Source organism: Pelodiscus sinensis, chromosome 10, assembly GCF_052426305.1.
Source record: "Pelodiscus sinensis isolate ZL-2025 chromosome 10, ASM5242630v1, whole genome shotgun sequence".
Taxonomy (NCBI): domain Eukaryota; kingdom Metazoa; phylum Chordata; order Testudines; family Trionychidae; genus Pelodiscus; species Pelodiscus sinensis.
The window spans coordinates 44,744,862-44,759,737 of record NC_143061.1 but is presented as its reverse complement, the minus strand read 5'-3'; the positions used below and the strand labels follow the sequence as shown (position 1 = coordinate 44,759,737).

The window sequence follows — 14,876 nt, the reverse complement described above, 5'->3', positions numbered from 1 at the left end:
AACTCTGTCAACTAAGAAAAATACCTTGGAGGACAAGAGAGGGTCTGGTCAAGGATGTGTTGCAGCATTCAACACTTCAAACAGAGAAAAGGGAGCAAAGGAGGGTTAGGGAGATGAAATGCAGAACAGAAGCCTCCGAGTGCATGCTAAAGCTCATGGAAGAACAAAATGAGATACTGAAGTGTCCTATGCAGAATGAACAGAACCAAAGGCCTCCCTATCTGCACTGCAGAACTCTTTTCACAGCAACAGTCCTTTTGTGCCCACACACTCATTTTCATCATCAGGTAATGTTTTCTTTCTAGCACATTCCATTCCCCATCAAAGCAACTATGACTTTGACAGATGGATACCATTGTAAGGTTTTCCAAGAACTCTTACCATCTCTGACCACCAAGCAACTACCCTATGTGTGTGAATATGACTGAAAGACATCAATAAAGACAAATGTGAGGCAGGTTTCCATGAGTTTATTTTATGTGACACAACCCACAGCAATTGCTCTGGCTCCTGTGGAAGCCTGTAATATCTCTTTGTTTCATGGGAATGCCTTGCTCAGGATCAGTAGTGGGATGAGGCAGAGAAGCAATCCCAACATGCAGAAATGTCAGCACCCTTCATTATCAAAGTGGTTCCTCAGAGACACGCAGATATTGATGGCCACTCCTATGGGTTCCCCTGACAGTACGGGTGTCTTGCTGTTCAAACTTCATGTCAAGGTGTTGTGTCTCATTTCTCCATCCATGGGCAAATGTTTCACTCTTACTCTCAGTTAAATTATATAAGCAACACCAGGCGGCCACCACCTTGGGGATATGATCCTCCAAAAGGTCCAGCCTGCCATAGAGATACCTCCATCTCAATCTGCCAAAGGCATACTCATGAACCATGCAGCAGAGGCTTAGCTTGTTGAACTTCTTACGGCTGTCCAGGTGCCCTTTGTAAAGCTTCATGAGCCAGAGCTGTAAGGGATAAGCCATATCACCTAGAATGAGTAACAATGGGCATTTCCACATACCTCACTGTAATTTTCTGGTCTAGAAAGTAAGTCCCTGCCTGCAGCTTTCTGTAAAGGCCAGTGTTCCTGAAGATGTGTGCATCATGCACCTTTCAGACCAACCTGTATTTATGTCTGTGAAAGGCCCGTGGTAACCCACAAGCACGGAGAAGTACCCCTTTTGATTGATGTACTCGGTGGCAAGGTGGGGTGGCACTATAATGGGAGTATGTCTGCCATCGATTATCCCACCATAATTTGGAAAGCCCATTTCTACAAAGCTAGCTACTGTGTCATCCACATTTCCCAGAGCCTAGCACTACAAAATGTGATTTATTGCCCTGAACAATTGCGTAAGTGCTGCCCTGATGGTAGACCTCCCCACTCCAAACTGATATGCAACTGAATGGTAGCAATGAGGAGTCTACAGTTCCACAAAGCAATGGCAACATGATTTTCTACCAAAAGAACAGCTCCCATTCAGGTGTCCTTACAATGTAGTTGAGGGCCAGCTCAGCACACAGCTCCAGGAAGGTTGCTTTGCGCATCCAAAAATTCTGTACCCACTGTTCTTCATCCCACACCTGCATGACAATGCGATCCCACCGCTCTGTGATGGTTTCCAAAGCCCAAAAGTAACGCTCTATTGAGCACAGCTGCTCTCTGTGGCAGCCCAACGCAATGCCACTTCGCTGCTGCCCATCACACACGTTGTCTGCATCAGTATCTTCTTCCTTTGATATTAAGTAGAGATGTGACTAGGTAACCAGAAGGAGCAGTCCTTCCTTCTCCTTCCTACCACCCAACAGTGGCAGCCTCAGATACGAGGGGCCAGGAGCAGAAGTCATCCTCCCTGTGCATGCTGGGATCTCCCCCTAACTTCTGGGATTCCCCTCCCCATGCCTGTGAGCCCGCTTTATCGGTTAACCAGTTAACTAATTAACCGGGATTTTATATCCCTAATATTAAAGTGCATAAGTAGCTATGCTGCAATGTGTGATATCCTATGGATATTGAACACAACATGGGAGAGAAGTCCGGGATCCAGATCTCTCACAACAGATGTTGAAGTTCACAGCAAGAATGGTCATTCAAATGGCACGAAAATAAACTGGAAGCCCCGAGGGTTGGGAAGCAAAGAGGTGGCTGACATGACGTTTTTCACATTGCCTAAATGCCTAGCACTACGTTGCATGTTCCCACAATGCCTAGCGACCCACATTGCTTTACTCTTTCTGTAGCCTGAGGAAGCTAACAATGTGACCGTGATATGTTGACAGAGTGACAGTGTAAACACGATTTGGCAACTTTCTTTTTGGCAACTTATTAAAGTCAACAGTACTTTCATCGCCAAATCTTTCCATAGCCTAAGTAAGGACTCACAATGTCAACAGTCTACAACAGTATGAACACACAATAGTTTTCTTTACTTTTTCATCGTCAACCAAACTCTTGATGAAAAAATGCCGCCAGTGTAGATACAGTCGTAAAAACATTTCTCTTTTAAAACAGTCTCTGACACCTTGTCTCTTCTTGTGCTTCCTCTTGCAAATTTCCAGTCCCCATGAGCTTCTAGGAAGAGTCATTCAGAGACATTGGCCCTGCTAGCTGCAAGCCCACTGTTCAGCTGGGACAGAGCCATTCAACGTTGATGGCCCTTAATGACTCTGTCACTGCTTCCTAGACAGAGACTGTCCATTAGGTGTCAAGTTCAAGAATGAACACTTAACATTACCCTAAAGGTTCTGTTCAGACTGGAGGCTGAAATATAACAAGACACTCATTAACCCAAAATAGAACTCATGAAATGACACAGACATATTCCCCAATCTGTTATAGTTACTGTCTCTCACCCAACTCTAGGTAACAATAAAGTTGAGGGAGTAATGAGAATAGAAAGAGTGGGGAGTTGGAAGACTCCAAACTTCGCGTTGTGTGTGTGATGAGATGCATTTTTAGGACAGAATAAGAAATAGAAGGAACTAGAGGAGAATGGATATCCGGTATCATAGGCGGAGGAAGGCACTGCCTTCCCAAACTGCCAGCCTGGCTCCACCCACACTCACCCCCAGAATGCCTACAGCTGCCCCCAGTGCCCACCCTCCCTGTGCTCCATGCCAGGAGGCTGGAGCTACACACCACTCACCCTCCCTCAGCTCCAGGTCCAGGGGAGCCAAGAAGGCTAGGGCGATGTGCCCTCCTCCCTCCCCATGTTTCACAGCAGGGGAGACTGGGGATGCACTCCCTTCTAGAAAAGTGAAGGTCTAGTCGACTATCTGATAAGCAAATACTTATCGGATAGCCAGCTGACCCTGGGTGCTGGTGAAATGCTGTGAGGAACCCACGGTGAGCTTGGGAGTCCCCAGCTGACCCCGGACTCCACACGCGGCAGAACTGGATAGCTGACCCCCGGCTCAGCTGTGCAGTGCTCCCACACTGAAATGCCGAGGTGAAGGAGCCCTTCAAAATGCCAAGGGACTCACCAGCTAGTCCCAGGTTGTCAGCCGACGGTCAGGGCAGTGAGTGGTGTGTGTGTGTGTGCTATACACCCGAGACTTCAACTGCTGAGACCGGGGTCCCTTGTAGCGGGCAACCTGGAGGAGGTTGACGAGTGCCCCAATAAGTTTACAGGGAGAGCTTATTACACTTCAGATTTTAGCTGCTAGAATCTGTGATTCCTTCGCAGCGAGCAGCCTGGGGGAGGCTGAGAAGTGCCCCAACGGATCTGCCACCTGGGAGTGACACAAATCCAAATGCCCAAGCTCTCCCTATATCTGTCCCTTAAGACCGGCTGAAGTTCTTTTAAATTGTGCCTGGTTCTGTTACAGCAACTGAAGGAGTCAGGTTAAAGCTTAAACAGTTACAGGTTTATTGAGGAAGCTTATAAATCATATGGTTGCAATGGCTATTGTTCTATTTCTTAATTGCTAGCAAAATATAGATCTTAAAAATGGTTACAAAGAAGATAAAGATAGGAAAACAGAAATAATAGTACCAAGTAACAGCTTAATCTTTAAAGAGCTCTAAGTCTGTGTACACTTAAGACAGAGGACCACATCCAGGTACAATTTTTACCCCCTTCTGTGCCTCTCGACTCCAGCGAGTCAGGCCAGGGCCGGTCCCTCAATTCCTAGGAAAGATGAAAATACGAGGTGGGCGTCCCCATAGAACCTCGGGAGGTCAAACACCTAACCCAACCAGCAGGTAGAGGGTAGATTGACACTCAAAGTGAGTGCGCTGCTGTACCCATCTTTATACCCATGGGGTCACGTATTTCTCTTTCTTATCTGTGATGCCAAATAGCGCTGGTCTGCCTTTTGTGAGACAAGTTCTTACAAGGGAGTTGTGAACTTAATTTACACTTGTAAGAGAGAGTTGAGAGGATTAAATTGGAAGTACTGGGCATTCTTTTCTCAGTGGGGGATTCCTCTCCCAGGGACGGCTGTGTGTGTTTGTATCAACATGGGTGCCAGCCGGGCACTTCTTGCAGCCTCGAGCTCAGCTTATTGCCTTAATCGTTCTCTCCTCATATCTATGTTTTCAGCTTCTCAGGATCAGATGAGCCAGCATAGACTATGCTGATTTTATTGCTCCTTCTCTGTCCTGTATTCAGACATCTCAGAGGGCAAGCAAGATTGATGAGATGGGGGGGGGGCTGTCTGGCTACACGGGTTCTACAGAAATGGTGGCGTTTCAAATGGGTAGCATTTCAAAGGGGCAGTGCCGCACAGCTGATCCTGGGCTCTGTGCTGCGCTGCCGCTTTGAAATGCACAAGAACCCCTGTTGGGGACTCCTGTACATTTCAAAGCTGGCAGCCCAGAGTCAGTGGGACTTCCCGCTGGGACTCTTGTACATTTCAAATGCGGAATACGGAAATGCTTATCGACTAGTCGATGGAACATCCATCGACTACTCGATTAGTCAATTAACCGTTAATTAACATCCTTATTCCCTCCTCCTTTCCCTGTACTCTGGGGCCGGGGAGGCTGGTGACGCACGCCATCCTCCCTTCCTGTGCTCTGGGGCCAGGAAGCACGTGCGCATGCCTGCCTGCCCTCCTCCCCTCTCTGTGGTGGTGCGGGTCGCAAATGCATGGCATGCTGTCTTGCCTCCCTGTGATAGTGGTGGGGTGGGGAAGCAGCATGGCTCCCATGGGGGCAGGGCTTCAGTGGAAAGGGTTGGGGCTGATGGCTTGCCTCCCCCAGCTCTACGTTCACCGACCACCCATGTACAGGAGAGATAGCATGACATGTTGGGATGCAATCTAGATGAGTGAGGGGCTATGTCACTTCCTACCCTCTAACCCTGGGTGTCACAAAATGTTTTGCTATTGTAGCTCCCAACTAGAAATGTTTGCAATGGCTTACTTTTCCCCGAGCATGGAATCCACATATAGAAATTGAACCAAATTATTGCCTTTGACCCTTATGATCCAGAGTTCCAATTTGTCAAGAAAAGCCTTGATGATGCTTTGGTGAGAGAACAAATTTGCACCTTTCTCTTGCAGCTGAAGATTCAGTTTGTTCAAGATTCCAAAAATATCGACAAGATATGCAAGTTCTAAATTTGACTGTGTCAGCACATTTCGGAATTCCTCTTTCCCTTGAGCCTGAAGAAATAAATCCAACTCCTCTCTCAATTGAAAAACTCTGTTGAGTACGTTCCCTGCTGACAACCTCTGTACAGAAGTGTAGAACAGCAACACATTGAAGTCGGAACCCATGTCTAGGCAAAAATCTTTGAACAGCCTGGTGTTCAAAGCCAATGATTTGATGTGATTCACCACTTTCACTAACCCTTTGGTGTTCAGTTGATCAGGCAATGTTTTTTTACACCAAAGCTTCCCTATGAATGAAGCAATGAACTCTGGCTACCATTGGAGTGCGCTGTTTCACCAGCATTTGGAAGCCCGAGATGCACCATCAGTGGTGACACCCACAAGGTTTACCCAATCTAGACCATGTATTTCAAAGAAATTGTTAATTTCCATCACATCCTGAGCCTTTGTGGTGGTATCAAGAATCTTACAAAAAAGAAACTTGTCTTTGAATCTCCCTCAACCATGTATCATGCGAACACCAATAGCTGAGAGCAGAATGCGACATCGATCGATTCATCCAATTGTATGGCAAACAATGGAGACATCTTTATTTCATCCACAACTTGTTCACTGATGTTCTGTGATATCTCATTTATCCGTCTCGATACTGTATTGTTAGAGACAGATATATATATCATTCAGCTTCCTTGCTGCTTCCTCACCAAGAACAAACCGCACCATCTATTTTGCACAAGGGAGCACAAGTTACTCTACAATGGTATGAGACTTCTTGGCCTGTGCAACTTTATATGCAACAATGTAGGAAGCACACACTGCATTGCTTGTCTTATTGTAGAATGCACTTGTTGAGTCGAGGCGCTGTCGTTTCAGACCTGATAACCGCCGCTCAAAATAATCTTCATCCTTTTGCAACAAGTTGGGGTGACACTTTTCAAGATGGAGTTTCAGCTTAGCCAGCATCATTGAGTCATTCCCCAAGACTTTGAAACAAATAATACATTGTGGCAAATCCACGCCTTCTTTGACTAGTGAAGCCGAATTTGATGTAAAGTCTTCTGAATACTTGCGCTTGACATTTCTTCCTGTCGTTGCCATTATAAACAAACTAAATCACACCTGTAAAACAACACATGTAGCACAGGACGAACGACACAGCAACCGCTCAGCATGATGGTGGCAGCTACACTGATGCTCAGAGCCTCAGGCAGAAGTTACTGGCAACACAACGTGGTTGCGTCCTAGGTGACGCTATGGATGACGTGCCGCATGCTTGTGAACAGGGAGTAAAACAGCCTAACGGTGGCGCCTGCTCACGCAGTGTGACTTTGGACAATGTTCCTGTGGACCACTGAAAAAGTCACCATGGACCACCAGTTGAGAACCACACACTTAGATGGTCATCATCATAATAGTAAAATATGTGTACAGTAGGGATGTTAGAAATCATTTAATGTAATCATTGTGTAACTGCACCAATTCTTAGCAGCCCAAGCTCCCCATGAACAGAGGCTGCTCCGGCATCCCTGGAGGCAGCCTCTGGGTATCTGAGGCAGCAGCTTGGGGTGGCAGATGGCTCCCCTGTGTGCTCTTCATTTACAACTCGGAGAGGGCTGGGACTGAGCCAGCCTGCCAGTCCGAGTTTTAAATACAGAGCACATGAGGGAGCAAGTATTGTTCACAGCATCATAGAATCACAGGGCTGGAAGAGACCTCAGGGGGTCATCAAGTCCAACGCCCTGCCCAAAGCAGGACCAACTCTAACTAAATCATCCCAGCCAGGGCTTTTGAAGCTAGGACTTAAAAACCTCCAGGGAGGGAGCTTCCTAGATTTCCTTTGGTAACCGATTCCGATGCTTCGCCACCCTCCTAGTGAAATAGTTTTTGTTAATATCCAACCTAGGCCTCCCCCACTACAACTTGAGACCATTGCTCCTTGTTCTGTCATCTATTACCACTGAGAACAGCCTCTCTCCATCCTCTTTGGAACCCCCCCTTCAGGTAGTTAAATGCTGCTGTCAAGCCCCCCTCACTCTTCTCTTCTGTAAACCGAATAAGCCCAAATCCCTCAGCCTTTCCCTGTGAATCATGCGCGGTTGCAGTTAACCGGGACTGTTAACTGATAAGCAATAGCTTATAGATTAAACAATTATCCGGCTAGCTGCAAACATCCCTAGAGTACAAATCTATTTGCTTTATCATAAAGATGTACTGTACAATTTGCACTACTCAATTACCTCTGTTGACACTGATTAAATGAAAAAGTCAAAAAAGAATTTACATCCAAAATACCAGTCACCAAATATTAGCCCACTAATCACACTATTCATCACACTGACACAACAGCTTAATTCATTCAATTACAATTCTACAACACTATCACACATCAAAGAACTAAAAGTCACACTGCAATGCAAAACTTTCACTACAACCTTCCAAAGGTGCATTTCTAATAAAATATGGGCTAACTTGCGATTTAACAACCTGAGTGAGGGGCAGTTGCCCTTAGAGCAGACCATGGAACGAATTGTGATTCAGACAGTCATAATTCATTTCCAGACTCAGTCCTTCCTTCAGGGAAAGCAATACTGGCCTTTACTAGTATCAGACTATTTTTCAATTCTCACCACCTTAGCTGTGCTGCCTGGCATATTGGAGTAATTGGAGTCAGGATCCATTCCTATCCCTGCCCATCCACTCTTCGTCCACCTTTCCAGCAAGGACAGCAATAAACAGACCAAAAGAGGGAGGGGAAGCCAATTTCTGACCTCTTTAACCATTTAGTTCTCGTGCTCCTGGTAGACCACAGAGAGAAGCTTCAGAGGGGTAGTTGAGATTGTAACAGGAAAAAAATTAAAAAAACAACAAATAGTCTAGTAGCATCTTAAAGACTAACAAAACATGTAGATGGTATCATGCGCTTTTGTGGGCGCAGTCTCTGGTTATGCCCACAAAAGCTTATGATGCCATCTACATGTTTTGTTAGTCACAGAGAGAAGGGTAGTCATGTTAGTCTATATGTGCAAAAACAATGAGGAGTCCTATGACACCTTAGTGCAGGGGTGGGGCACCTAAGGCCTGGGGGCCGGATATGGTCCCCAGCTTGCCTGGATATGGCTCCCAAGGCGCGGGGCTCCCCTCCAGCATTGGGAAGTTCCCCCGCTGCCCACCTGCAGGGCTGAAGCACACAAAATCTACTAGAGCTCTGGTATGCACGGAAAACGTGGAGAGTGTCTTTCTCCTCCTCAGTCAGGGGCACATCAGAGAGGATTTCTTTGGAGTTTTTTTGCTTCTCACTTGTGTGCAGCCCCCAACTGATTTTTCTATGTGTCAGCGGCCCGACTCAAAAAAGGTTCCCCAACTCTGCCTCAGAGACTAAGGGTACGTCTACCCTGCAACATTATTTCAAAATAACTTAGTCCGTGACTACACAACAGGCAGTTATTTCAAAATAGTGTCAAAATACTGTCAAGCTGGAGGACTTCTTACTCTGACTCCTGTAACCCTCATTGTACGAGGAGCAAGGGAAGTCAGAGGAAGAGTTTCTCTTTTTCAACGTAAGTGCTGTGTAGACATTCCCAGTTTCGAAATAAGCTACTCAATTGACATAGCTCAATTTGCATAGCTCATTTCAAGTTAAGCCCTGCTGTGTAGACACATCCTAACAGATTTATTAGGGCATAAGCATTCGTGGGAAAAAACCCACCTCATCAGGGTTTTACCTACAAAGCTTATGTCCTAATACATCTGTTAGCAAGCTCAGCAATTCTCCCTCCAGAAGACCACTCACAATTTCCTCTCAAAGCATGTTACTAGCATGCAATTGCTGCTTCCTAATGATGCGCCCACGTTGGCAGCATTTTTGGATTCCCATGCTCGACCATCCAATTCCTACTGCTGCTATTCTCAAATCACTTTCCAGTGAAAGAGAGAAAGAGAGAGACACACACAAGTCTCCTATAGACAACCATCTAACCTCAAGATGATTCTTACCAACAACCACAGGACATACCACACTAATACCAACCCTGGTACTTTCCCTTGCAACAAACCCCGTTGCCAGCTTTGTCCACATATTCACTCTGCTGACACCATTATTGGGCCTAACCAAGGGTATGTCTACACTACCCTCCTAGTTCAAGCTAGGAGGGTAATGTAGGCATACCACACTTGCAAATGAAGCCCGGGATTTGAATTTTCCGGGCTTCATTTGCATAAGCGGGGCGCCGCCATTTTTAAAACCCCGCTGGTTCGAACCCCGTGCAGCGTGGCTACACGGGCCACGAACTAGGTAGTTCAAACTAGGCTTCCTAGTTCGAACTACCGTTACTCCTCATTCCACGAGGAGTAACAGTAGTTCGAACTAGGAAACCTAGTTCGAACTACCTAGTTTGTGCCCCGCGAAGCCGCGCTGCACGGGGTTCGAACCAGCGGGGTTTTAAAAATGGCAGCACCCCACTTATGCAAATGAAGCCCGGGAAATTCAAATCCCGGGCTTCATTTGCAAGTGCAGTATGCCTACATTACCCCGCTAGTTCGAACTAGCGGGGTAGTGTAGACATACCCCAAGTGAGTTATAAGATCAAGAATACATATTCCTGCTCATCCAGAAATATAATCTACGCTATCATGTGCCGAAAGCGTCCGTCTGCTATGTACATTGGACAAACGTCTCAGACACTTCGCCAAAGAATCAATGCCCACAAAACAGACATTAGACAGGATCACAAAGAAAAAACAGTTTCTTGCCATTTCAACCAGAAAGGACACTGTCTCAATGACCTAATCACATGCATCTTACTTCAGAAGACTTTCAAATCTGCACTTGAAAAGGATTCCTCTGAACTGGCATTGATGCTAAAATTCGACACTCTCCGGGGGGTGGGGGAAGGGGCTGAACAAAGACCCCAACTACCTTACCCATTACAAAGATAGCTTCCCCAATTATCACCTCTAATATCATTAACTCACAGACATCTACCCTTCCCCACCTCTAATATCATTAACTCACAGGCATTTACCTTCCTTCCCCCCCTCCCCCGCATCCTCCTTCTGTTCTGAAATGTGATTTGTCCTTTTCATATGTGTTCCTTTTTTTTTAATTGTATCCTTTGGTATATGGTTGTGACTATTTTCTTCCACTATTTGATCTGAGGAAGTGGGTCTGGCCCACTTTCAGTCTCCTTCTCTTCAGTCTCCTTCTCTTCTGGCACCCCTGTGCTACTTCAGATTCTTGCTTGCTCCCAATTCTCTAGGCCTCTAGCCACTCTCCTTTGCTACTCAGGCATCCTAGCTTATTTCTTTGGACATCATATCCCTCATGTAGACTATTTTGCTCAGGAAGGAAAGTTTTACCTCTGATTGAATATGGGTAATGAGTAATGACTCTCACTTTTTTCCCTTCCCAGTTTTCCCTACTAGTCAAAACTGCAAAGTGCATCAGTTCTTGATACTAAATTATTACATCCGCATAAACCCCCAAAATGTCAACATAACTGTTTCTTCTCAATTTCAAAGAAAGGTGCCCTTTCACCATAGAATCATAGAGATGGAAGAGACCTCAGGAGGTCATCAAGTCCAGCCCCCTGCCCAAAGCAGGACCAATCCCAACTAAATCAACCCAGCCAAGGCTTTGTCAAGCCAAGACTTAAACACCTCTAGGGATGGAAATTCCACCACCTCCCTAAGTAACCCATTTCATAAGAACATAAGAACATAAGAACGGCCGTACTGGGTCAGACCAAAGGTCTACCTAGCCCAGTATCCTGTCTACGGACAGTGGCCAGCACCAGGTGCCCCAGAGAGGGTGGACCGAATACAATAATCAAGCGATTTGTCTCCTGCCATCCCTCTCCAGCCTCTGACAAACAGAGGCCAAGGACACCATTTTATCCCCTGGCTAATAGCCTTTTATGGATCTAACCTCCATGAATTTATCCAGCTTCTCTTTAAACTCTATTATAGTCCTAGCCTTCACAGCCTCCTCTGGCAAGGAGTTCCACAGGTTGACAAAACGCTGTGTGAAGAAGAACTTTCTTTTATTAGTTTTAAACCTGCTACCCATTAATTTCATTTGGTGTCCTCTAGTTCTTCTATTATAGGAACTAATAAATAACTTTTCTTTCTCTGCCTTCTCCACACCACTCATGATTTTATAGACCTCTATCATATCCCCCCTCAGTCTCCTCTTTTCTAAACTGAAAAGTCCCAGTCGCTTTAACCTCTACTCATATGGGACTCATTCCAAACCCCTAGTCATTTTAGTTGCCCTTTTCTGAACCCTTTCCAAGGCCAAAATATCTTTTTTGAGGTGAGGAGACTACATCTGTACACAGTATTCAAGATGTGGGTGTACCATAGTTGTATACAGGGGCAGTAAGATATTCTGGGTCTTATTTTCTATCCTTTTCCTAATAATTCCTAGCATCCTATTTGCCTTTTTGACTGCCACTGCACTCTGTGTGGAAGTTTTCAGAGAACTGTCCACGATAACTCCAAGATCTCTTTCCTGATTTGTTGTAGCCAAATTAGCCCCCATCATACTGTACGTATAGTTAGGGTTATTTTTCCCGATGTGCATTACTTTACACTTATCCACATTAAATTTCATTTGCCATTTTGTTGCCCAATCACTCAGTTTGGTGATATCTTCTTGGAGTCCCTCACAGTCTGCTTCTGTCTTGACTATCCTAAACAGTTTTGTATCCTCTGCAAACTTTACTACCTCACTGCTTACCCCTTTCTCCAGATCATTTATGAATAAGTTGAAAAGGATTGGTCCCAGGACTGACGCTTGGGGTACACCACTAGTTACCCCTCTCCAATCTGAAAATTTACCATTTATTCCTACCCTTTGTTTCCTGTCTTTTAACCAGTTCTCAATCCAAGAAAGGACCTCCAGTGATCCACCACCCTCTTAGTGAAATAGTTTTTGCTAATATCCAACCTAGACCTCCCCCACTGTAACTTGAGACCATTGCTCCTTATTCAGCCATCCGTCAATACTGTGAACAGCCTTTCTCCGTCCTCTTTGGAACCTCTCTTCAGGAAGTTGAATGCTGCTATCAAATTTCCCCTTCACTCTTCTCTGCTGGAGACTAAACAACCCAAATCCCTCAGTCTCTCCTCACAGGTCATGAGCTCCAGCCCCCTAATCATTTTGGTCACCCTCCGCTGGACCCTCTCCAATGCGTCCACATCCTTTTTGTAGTGGGGGGCCCAGAACTGGACACAGTACTCCAGATGTGGCCTCACCAAAAGCCAAATAAAGGGGAATTATCACTTCTCTGGGTCTGCTGGCAATGCTCTGCCTAATACACCCTAATTTGACATTAGCCCTCTTGGCTACAAGGGCACACAGTTGACTCATATCCAGATTCTCATCCACTGTAGTCCCCAGGATCTTTTCTGCAGAACTGCTACTCAGCCATTCGGTTCCCAGCCTATAACAAAGCTTGGGATTCTTCCGTACCAAGTGCAGGACTCTATACTTGTCTTTGTTGAACCTCATCAGATTTCTTTTGGCCCAATCTTCTAATCTGTCCAGGTCACACTGGACCCTATCCCTGCCCACCAGTGTATCTACCTCTTCCCCTAGCTTAGTGTCATCTGCAAAGTTGCTGAGCATGCAATCTATCCCCTGATCCAGGTCTTTAATAAAGATGTTAAACAAAACCGATCCTACAACAGATCCTTGGGGCACTCCGCTAGAAACCAACCGCCAACCTGACAGAACCATTGATCATTACCCGTTGGGCCCAAAAGTCTAGCCAGCTTTCTATCCATCTTACAGTCCATTTATCCAATCCACATTCCCTTAACTTGCTGGCAAGAATATTGTGGGATACTGTATCAAAAGCTTTGCTCAAGTCAAGGTATATCACACCTACTAACTTCCCCATGTCCACAGAGCCAATTACCCCATCAGAGAAGCTAATCAGATTGGTCAGGCATGACGTGCCCTTCGTGAATCCACGTTGACTATTCCTGATCACTTTCCCCTCTTCCAAGTGCTTCAAAGTGGTTTCCTTGAGGATCCTCTGAATGATTTTTCCGGGGACTGAGGTAAGGCTGACTGGTCTATAGTTCCCTGGATTGTCCTTCTTCCCTTTTTTTAAAAGATGGGCACTACATTTGCCTTTTTCCAATCATCCGGGATCTCTCCCAATTGCCAAGAGTTTTCAAAGATAATGGCCAAAGGCTCCGCAATGACATTTATCAACTCCCTCAGTACCCTCGGATGCATTAAATCTGGACCCTTGGATTTGTGTATGTCTGGCTTTTCTAAATAGTTCCTAACTTGTTCCTTCCCCAAGGGCTGTCCACCTCCTTCCCATACTCCGTTGCCCGTGCATTTGTCTGGGAGCTGACCTTGTCTGTGAAGACAGAGGCAAAGAAAGCATTGAGTACTTAAACTTTTCCCACATCATCTGTCACTAGGGCCGTGTCCAGACTCAGGGGTTTTTTCGGGAAAAGTAGCCTTTTCCCGAAAAAACTTCCCCTGCGTCCAGACTCAAGCCGAAATTATTTCGAAAGAACGCAGCTTTTCTTTCGATGGCGGTAAACCTCAATTTACGAGGAAGAACGCCTTCTTTCGAAAGTTCCTCTTTCGAAAGAAGGCGTTCTTCAATGTAAAAAGGCCGTCTTCGAAAGAGAGCATCCAGACTCGCTGGGTGCTCTCTTTCGAAAAAGCGGATTTCTCTTTCGAAAGATCCACCTGCAGTCTAGACGCGATCTTTTGAAAGAGGCTCTTTCGAAAGATGCTTTCGAAAGAGCCTCTTTCGAAAGAAGCCTGCAGTCTAGACATAGCCTAGGTTACCTCCGCCTTCCAGTAAGAGCTCTATACCCTCTCTGATCACCCTCTTATTGCTAACATGCCTGTAGAAACCTTTGTTATCCTTCACATCCCTTGCTAGCTGCAATTCCAATTGCACTTTTGCCTTCCTGATAAGTCCTCTGCATTCTCGAGCAATATATTTATACTCCTCCCTAGTCATCTGTCCATGTTTCCACTTCTTGTAAGCTTCCTTTTTGTGTTTAAGCTCACCAAGGATGTCCCTGGTAAGCCAATCTGGTCGCCTACCATATTTGCATTTGTTGCTGTACATGGGGATGGTTTCCTCCTGTGCCTTCCCTTCTCCTTCATGTAAGCATCCCAGGGAATCCTGCCCATCAGTTCTCTGAGAGAGTCAAAGTCTGCTTTTCTGAAGTCCAGGGTGTGTATTTTGCTATTCTCCTTTCTTCATTTGGTCAGGATCCTGAAATCTACCATCTCATGATCACTGCTTACCATGTTGTCACCCACCTCTATGTCCCCTACT

The 14,876-nt window shown here is 45.7% G+C and overlaps 1 protein-coding gene across 2 annotated transcripts in view; it reads right to left on the bottom strand.

Annotated features, from left to right (window-relative positions):
• Positions 1-14,876, bottom strand: part of NMNAT3 (nicotinamide nucleotide adenylyltransferase 3) — an 86,478-nt gene that overhangs the window by 48,491 nt on the left and 23,111 nt on the right. The gene's annotated exons all lie outside the window — the stretch shown is intronic.